Here is a 7,538-nt window from a genome sequence, read left to right on the forward strand (position 1 = left end):
CCAATTTACCCATCAACCTGCAAGTCTTTTGGCTGTGGGAGGAAACCCACGCAGACACAGGGAGAACTTGCAAACTCCACACAGGCAGTACCCAGAATTGAACCCGGGTCGCTGGAGCTGTGAGGCTGCGGTGCTAACCACTGCGCCACTGTGCCGCATTTTTTGTGGCATTATTAGGTATGAAGCCAAAATAATCCTGTCTTTTATTGCGCTTTTAAAAATGAACCAGATATTCTTGACCATCTCTATTGTAAGGATCCAATATAATTTATTGCAGACCATAATTTCACAGAAGATATCTTCATATCAATTGATGTAACTGCAAAGCATGTTTAGCTGACTGCTTTTTAATTTGTCAGCACCTAATAATGCCACAAAAACTTTACAACTATATGCTGAAGTCCAAATTTATTCCATTACAGCTGGTCACTTGAATTCTCATGTTTATGATAAATTAAAATATATAATGGTACTTCAAGATGATTACTGTTATGCAAAATTAACTGGGATCAGATCCCTTTGATTTTAATTTCATTATCATTTTTGCTATATTAAAGATCTACAGACAGAATACTATTGATACTTTTTGAACCAAGTTTATTTTAACAAGTTTCATGTTATTTTTGTTTCTATATTAACACAACAACATAGAAACCAAAAGGTGGTTTGTGTGGATTAACCAAAAGTAATAGATACTTTCACATAAAACTAGAAGAAAATTAGCAGAAAAAACTATTCACAAAACTAAAATGAATTCATCAGGGTTTAACCATATTCAACAACTGTACTCATATATACGACTATCCTTTACATCAGTTCATAATGCTGCAATATAATTTTACTGGTTTGTCATGATGCATAAACCAGTTTCTCTAGAAGGAACTTCTACAAAAAAGTAGTTGTGAATGTTAACAGTTGATTTTGTTAGTATGATGTACAGTGATTTAAAGAAATTAGATTGACACAAAAGTGTAACAGCGCGAAGAGATTATTTTTTGACTTTACTAATCCTTTAAAACAATGTTGAATGCAATTCATTTGACATCTCTTTTCTTTTCCCCAATTGCTGTGCAAGAAAGAAAATGTTGCCAGTAAACTTTTAGTAAATTGTAACGGTTGCACATAATCACAAACTGAAGAAAATATTATTATAATGATATAGATTTTGTTCTTCCAAACTAGAGATGTATTTGGGGAGAGCACCTTCAGCTACAATACATTAAGATGAAACACTGTTGGTGGTAATGGTAGGAACAATTTGTAGATGTCAACAAGAAAGGTACTGGCACAACATTAAAGTAGATAAGCTTAAACGTGAATTTGCCAGTAACATACTGGTACTAGTGTACCAAATAAGAACACTCTCAGATTTGAATAGATCTACATTTGGAATATTTGGTTAACTTGCTTATTAATGCTCAATTTGTTTTGTGCTTGTATCTATATTCCATTCAATAAAATACAATTGGTATTGTGCTGCTGAGTTACATTAGGGAACCTTCAAAATCGTTGCACAGATCTGTATCTAAGAACACTGATTGATTTTGAAAAATTGTTTCATGAAAAGAGCTCACAATTGTTGAAGTGCACCCTATAAAATATTTATGGTATTAAACATTCTGAATACTCATTAAAACTGAAGAGTTAGTGTAACATTTTTCAATATTGAAAATAGATCTAATATTAAAATGCTGATTAAAATGAATTAATTTAAAAGTCCTTTATCTACTGATGTTACCAGATTTGTAACAGCCTGCTAAATAACTACCATTTTTTTTTGATAAGTTCATTATTCCTTGCATTGCTTTTTTTTAAAAATTGTAAAACCTTATACATACTGCTAATGACTGAGCTACCCATCTTCTATTCTGCAAGTAAGGTCACAATTGTAAAAAGCAGTATAAATCAAAATAGTGGAAATACAATGCAATATATAATTTCTAAAACTAAAAAAATTCCAACTAAACAATTGTGTTTATTAAACGATATTATTGTAAAACAATAAGTACTCTTAATCTAGAATTTCACTTTAAAAAAGGTTTCTCTGACAAATGCTGTTGTTTTTGGGCAATAGTCTATTTGATTTACAAACACTTTCTAAACATCATATAACTCGCCTAAAAAGGTAAGGCAATCCATTTGGTGAAATATGGTAGTGAGCATTCAGAAAAAAAACATACCAAGCAAACATTTCCAGAACAAAAGGTTAGTTCTAAAAACAACTTTTTAAAAATATTCTAAATCGTTTTAGAGTTCATGTTTTGCAACAGCATTTTAAATAAAACAGTTCAACACAAAATAAGAAAAAACATTTTTTTTTGTTTCAAGTTGCACTTAAACTTCTGAAAATGAAAAATGTATCATTGGGTAAAATTTTACTGTAATTTTTTTTGTTAAAAGATGCTGTTCCGAAAACTTTTTCTATCAATAATGTTAAACTATGTATGTCTGATTATCCCACATTTATCATCCCATATTCATTAGTTTCTGTAATTTAAATGCAGATGATTTTTTAAACTTTTGCAAAAGCTGTTTTGTACAAGTAATGCTATACATTTTAGAAAATACTGCTAAACACTGAATCACTTGCACTCAGATAATGGAGAGGAAGCAATCTGTCACCCTCTGACTAACACCTGTATATACAATCTGAAGAGTTAACAAATATTTTCCTGATTTTGTATCCTCATTCATCAATATGTGCCATCATTTACAGGTCAACATGGTGTTCAGTGATGATTTTTTTTTTATTAAAAAATTCTGGGTCTTTTTGGAGAAATATTATCCCAGATTAATGTAAAATTATCCTTATTAAAATGTCATGATAGGAGATATATAAAAAAAGACAAGATGCAAGGGAAGTGATGAATTACATAGAATGATAAAAACAAAAATATTAACTTTGAAACCTGTTTCCAACATTTTACCTTGAGTAACAAATTTCACATTTGGGAACCAAACATCCTGAATATTTAAACACAAATTTCTTAAGATATTCTGGTGAAGATGCTACAATTTATAATGCCTAACCTTTCTAACAAGCAGTGTGTAACTTTTCAGTTTTTTTTTATGCCTCTTAACCTGGTGTTTATAAAATTACAATATCATTCTGCAAAGTGACAAGTTTGAGTTTTGCACTTAACACTGTAAATAAAGTCAAATTATTTCAGGTGTGGAACATGTCCATAAGAACATATTTAAACTCAGGGAATTTATTGAGTTAGACTTTACTGTACTTGTACACAATTTTTTTTTTAGATTAAATTGCCTTCACTGGTTCCCACCTTAATAAAAGAAACAAGGTCATCGCTTTTATTTTAGCCTTCCTCCATTACTCAGGTAATTTCCTCAGTCTCTTATGACACCATTTTCAAATACTGCAATCACACACCAATGCTGGTCAAAATAGTTTGAAACAAATGAGGGGGGGGGGGGGTGCAGAAACAGACAATCAAGGTATTGTTGAATAAGAAATTTTACAAATATTGTTACTAGCAAATGCTAAAGTTTTGTACTACCAAAAGCTCAGTTATAGAAATAAATTAGTTCCAAGTAAGCACTAAAACATATTTCTGATAGCCAATATAAAAGATTACTATTCCTGCCCTTGAGTCACTTAAAGCTCCAATATACTTTAGTTATCAATGTTTCAATGTAAGCACAACATAAAAATAATAAAAATTTGTGTACCTGGGTGGATTTATATTATATTAGTACCATAAAGTTTAAGAAATTCAAGTGGCACAATGTGTTTATATCTCAACAGTTCACAAGGCTATAAAACATGTTTGTAATTAATGAAACTGTACCTCAACAACAAAATCAAAATTTAAAAATCTTGAGAATAGATTTCTGAAATACATTTTCAGGTTTTAAATAACTTTGGGGCTATGATTTCTATGATAAGGTGCTTATAGATTCAACTCTAACAATTAAACAAATTATAAAAACAAACAAACATCATTCCAGTTTGTGCTCTTTTCTGCAAATCACTTTAGGTGGTCAACTTTGGTTTGTGTTTACAGCCTGTTTTTAAACAATTGTTTTAGCAGTTTAGAATCAACAATCATAATAGAAAAAGTATAAACCATAATTATTCAGATTAAGAACTAGTAGGGAACATGAGGCTAAACAAAAACAACTTTTATTCCTGAATGTGCTAAAATTTGTTCTTACTATCTCCCTCTATTTTTGAAAAATTAAACCACTTTTTGTATTTTATAAACTGATTAAACTAAAATTAAAACCCGTCCCAAAAATGACTTTTTATAAACTTAAGATACAAACAGTATTTCTCATGCAACTGAAAAACACTGCTTGCAAAGCCAGAATGAAGCAATTTCCTGTAGGAGTTTTTAAGGTTTTTTTTTGAAAGACTCGTGTTTAATCTCATGAACTATCCTTTATCCCAAAGCTAATATAGCTTTCTCAAATACCTAACCCATACAAGTTTTTAAAAAATATATATGAGGAATAAAGTCTACCTTATTTCAGGAACATTGATACTTATTGTATTTCAAATGTTATTTCTCATTAGAAACACTTACCAGGTGGTTGAGCGTAGATTTGATAATGAATGAATAAACTAAGCATTTTGTCAATAATTCTAGTGTTAAGTATTTTGTTAAACTGAAACGTAATATTAAATGATAGACCTGTTATAGTCTAACGACAGACTTAAGACTAAAATTGTTTAAAAGCATTATGCCATATGATAAACAAGAGCAATTTCTACAGAAATATACAAATGTATGCTCAATACAACTGCTTCAATGTTTTCTGTGCAACTCGGATACAAAACAACTTGCATAGAAACAGACCATTCGGCCGAACAAACCTATGCCTGTGTACACGCTCCATAAGAACCTCCTCCTACCTTACTTCATCTCATGCTAACATAGCCTTCTTTTCTCCCAAATGTACTTAACAAACTTCCCCTTAAACACACCTTTGCCATTTGTCTCAACCACTCATGTGGTAGAAAGTTCCAGATTCTCAAATTCTGAGTAAAGTCTCAATTCCTTATTCGATTAGTGACTATCCTATACTATGGCCTTGAGGTTTTGACTCCCCAACAAGTGAAAACATTTTCTGTATGTCTACCCTGTCAAGCCCCTTTATAATTTCAAAGACACCCATCATTGGTCATTTCTCAATCTTTCCTAATAATTGCACCCCTCTAAATTCAGATATCATCCTAATAGGTTTTTTTTTGCACTTTCTTTAGTGTCTATATCCTTTTTATCATTATGGAGACTAGAACTGCCCACAGTACTCAAATTATGGTCTAACAAGGTTCTACACAAGCTTAACATAACTTCTCTGCTTTTGAATTGATTCCTCTAGAAATAAATCTCAGTGCTTTATCTCTATGATTTTGTTAACCTGCTTTACTACCTTTAATGACTGGTGAATCTGTACCTATAGATCCCTTTGCACTTCTACTCCATTTAGACTTTTATTTTCTATGAAGTAGCCTCCCTATTCCTCCTACCAAAATGCACCACTTCACACTAACCTATATTGAAATTTGTTATTTACATGTCCATTCTCAAGCTTGTTTACGGCAGAATTCATTAAAAGCTTTTAGCTCGTCATGTACAAACATTTAAAAAAATTCAAAACTGACTGGGATATAAATAATGCGTCAACACTTCAGAAACGTCACTCCGTTACACGGTTATTCATCGACAAACAATCCAAAAGCCCAAGGTGCGGCATATCTATTCGTGCAATTAGTATTAATTTTAAAGTTTTCAACGTATTAGTCCATCCTTCATGTCACATTATTCTAATAGCTGCACAAGCAGCAGGAACAGCGGCTTTCTTATGGCGCTGACGTGCTGTACGTCCACATAAGTAATTAGAATATCACAATGCAACCAGACAACCAAATATTAAAGTGCTGTAGTTCTTCATTTCGCATTAAAAATAACCAAACTAAAACGGTTATTCGTCTTTTCAACTTCAATCACTTCCATTAATACACCTTGTCTTGAACCAGCGCCTCCCTCCCCTTTCCTCCCCCCCCTCCCCCCAAGTAGCATGTCAGAAAGGCAGCACTTCACAAGTGCAGAAAAACGCACACAACAATTTGCGTTAGCAAATTAAAGACAAAAAAAGCAGGAAAAGTTACGATTTAACCGAAACAAACATTAGTTTTTCTTCCTGAAGAAATGAACTAATCATTCTGACTGACTTGGAAAGGTTTACTAATATGTTGATGTCTAGATGTTAATTTCCGAAATTCACTTCGAATGGCTTTCTCTCAACATTCCCCAAAATGTTAATCCTAGTTCTTATCACTAAAAGTGTTTAATTACTTTAGGTACTCGCAATTAAATAGCAGAAAATAAACACATTATACTCTCAAATGTAATCTCCCATTTCAAAACATTTGTAACAAATCGAAATTGTGCATTCAATTTAAACGAAGTATTTTCTGTGTATTTCTCAATAAAATAGTGGTTTCTTCTCAAGTAGCTTCCAGCAATGTTTGTACATTACACAAGTCTTGTTTCTATTAACACTCCACTAAACGTTTAAGAGATTTATATTTACATTATTTCTAAGATTCGTTTGGACTATAGAACGACAGACAAAAATGATTTGCGTTATTGTCCCTCTTTTTTGGTTATCTTTCTAAACGTCTTAATGATATATATTTTTTAAAAAGTCAATAAAAAGTAATATCAAACTCCTAGAAATCCTCCCCTACCCTTCCCCTCCTCAACACCATGTTTGTGTAAAGCTGCTCAGTTCACTCGATCGTTCAAAATTAAATATATAAATTCCAATTTATAACGTTTTTAAGCATTTCACAGCCTCATTTAAAAGCGTCTGGACTTCAAGAGCTGTTCGAAATTTATTTAGATGAGGGGCCAATTGATTTTTTGCTCCTGTTTGTTCCAAAATCATATTCGAAACAAAAACAAACTAAGGTAAAAGTGCTTTTCACACTCAATTTCTGTGAAAAGTTCATTAAAAAAAAATCTTCAAATTCTTTCAGGTCTCGTTACAGCTTGCGACAGAAGAAGTTGCTGCAAGTTTCTCTTTCCCTCTTCAATACTGTCGTTAAAAATACAACAAAAAATAAAATAAACTAATTCCAAACGGATTTCAAATACGAAAGCGAATAAAGTGGTTAAACTCCCCAGTCCTAAGAAGGCGGTGAGGTTATCGAACCCCAACCTTGGTGATGAGTTGGGATTAGTTTTGGAGAATTGTTTCCTCCACTTCTGTTCTTGTTCCCTCCGTCTCTCACAGACTCTGAGGTAAACGGGGGCACAAACTTTTCCCCCTCTCTCACAACATGAATTTAAATAACCCTAATAAACTATTTCAAAAAGGGGACAACACCTGGCAAAATTGAACTGGAACTTACCGCGGGACATTCAACATCACTTTCCCGTATTTTTTTCCGACTTTAAACAATTATCCGAATTTTCTAAAATTTTTTTCTCATATTTTTGTTTCAACCGCGGGCCTAAAAATTGTTTGCTTTAGCCTCCTTCCAGCGGCCATTGTATACGCGCTGA

General features: G+C 32.3%; 1 protein-coding gene across 4 annotated transcripts in view; it reads right to left on the reverse strand.

Annotated features, from left to right (window-relative positions):
- LOC137369986 (zinc finger protein PLAG1-like) overlaps positions 1 to 7,519 on the reverse strand; it is a 68,622-nt gene extending 61,103 nt beyond the window's left edge. For all 4 annotated transcript variants that reach the window (XM_068031863.1, XM_068031866.1, XM_068031860.1 and 1 more), the window contains exon 1: positions 7,385 to 7,519. The gene's annotated coding sequence lies outside the window, so the exon portion shown is untranslated. The remainder of the gene's footprint in view (positions 1 to 7,384) is intronic.
- Between the last annotated feature and the right edge of the window lie 19 nt (positions 7,520 to 7,538).

The sequence above is a fragment of the Heterodontus francisci genome, chromosome 5 (genome assembly GCF_036365525.1).
Source record: "Heterodontus francisci isolate sHetFra1 chromosome 5, sHetFra1.hap1, whole genome shotgun sequence".
NCBI lineage: Eukaryota > Metazoa > Chordata > Chondrichthyes > Heterodontiformes > Heterodontidae > Heterodontus > Heterodontus francisci.